We start from the raw sequence: 1153 nt of genomic DNA on the forward strand, positions 1-1153 counted from the left end.
CTAATCCAGTTTTAATTTACCTCTGTAGGTTTTAAATAGTTCGTGTTTGAAAGATGACGTTTAAAGCTGATCAGCCAACTTTAATAAAACTGGCTGCTTAGCCTGCAGATAAGACAAGTGTCAACACAACCGAATTAAAATTTATATTAATATTGTCTGCTGGCAAGTCATTCATATGCTGGACATTTTACCTCCAGACCCTCTACAGGCTCCAGATGGATTATTTTTAGATGGTGTTGGCCAAGGATTGTGAGACAACACTTTAGATGGCTAAACCCAGCAAACCCATTTCAAAGCAAATTTGAAGGTATGACATAAAAAAAGAAACTAATGACTTCTGGAAGAGTAGTGTGTAGGAAGACGGTTCACATCATACACAGTATATCCTTGCATTTAATGCTTTACGAAGTTTGTGTCCCAGCAGAGCTGTTAGAGGTTTGGTCCAATACAAATGACATTTTTAATTATTTTTTTTTTATTGCAGCACTGGGTCACAAAGAGCTGCAGAGACAAAGAAGGGAAACAAGAACAGAGTGGTGGGCCTCAGAGCGGTCAAGAACGACGAGTCAGCTTACAGAGAGGAGGTGCAGCGGCTAACGGACTGGTGCAGAGCCAACAACCTGTCCCTGAACGTGGACAAAACAAAAGAGATGGTTGTTGGCTTCAGGAGAGCACGAAGCGACCACTCTCCGCTGAACATCGACGACTCCTCCGTGGAGATCGTCAAGAGCGCCAAATTCCTTGGTGTTCACCTGGCGGAGAACCTCACCTGGTCCTTCAACACCAGCTCCATAGCCAAGAAAGCCCAGTAGCATCTCTACTTTGTGTGGGGGTTGAGAAAGGCCCATCTCCCACCCCCCATCCTCACCACATTCTACAGAGGGACTATCAAGAGCATCCTGGGCAGGTGCATCACTGCCTGGTTTAGTAATTGCACTGTTTCGGATCACAAGACCTTGCAGCGGATAGTCAGGACAGCTGAGAAGGTCGTCGGGCTCTCTCCCCCCTCCATCACAGACATTTACACGACACCCTGCATCCGCAAAGCCGCCAGTATTGTAGATGACCCCACGCACCCATCACACAAACTCTTCACCCTCCTGCCATCTGGCAAAAGGTACCGAAGCATTTGGGCCTCATGACCAGACTGTGT

Source organism: Scleropages formosus, chromosome 22 (genome assembly GCF_900964775.1).
Source record: "Scleropages formosus chromosome 22, fSclFor1.1, whole genome shotgun sequence".
Lineage (NCBI taxonomy): Eukaryota > Metazoa > Chordata > Actinopteri > Osteoglossiformes > Osteoglossidae > Scleropages > Scleropages formosus.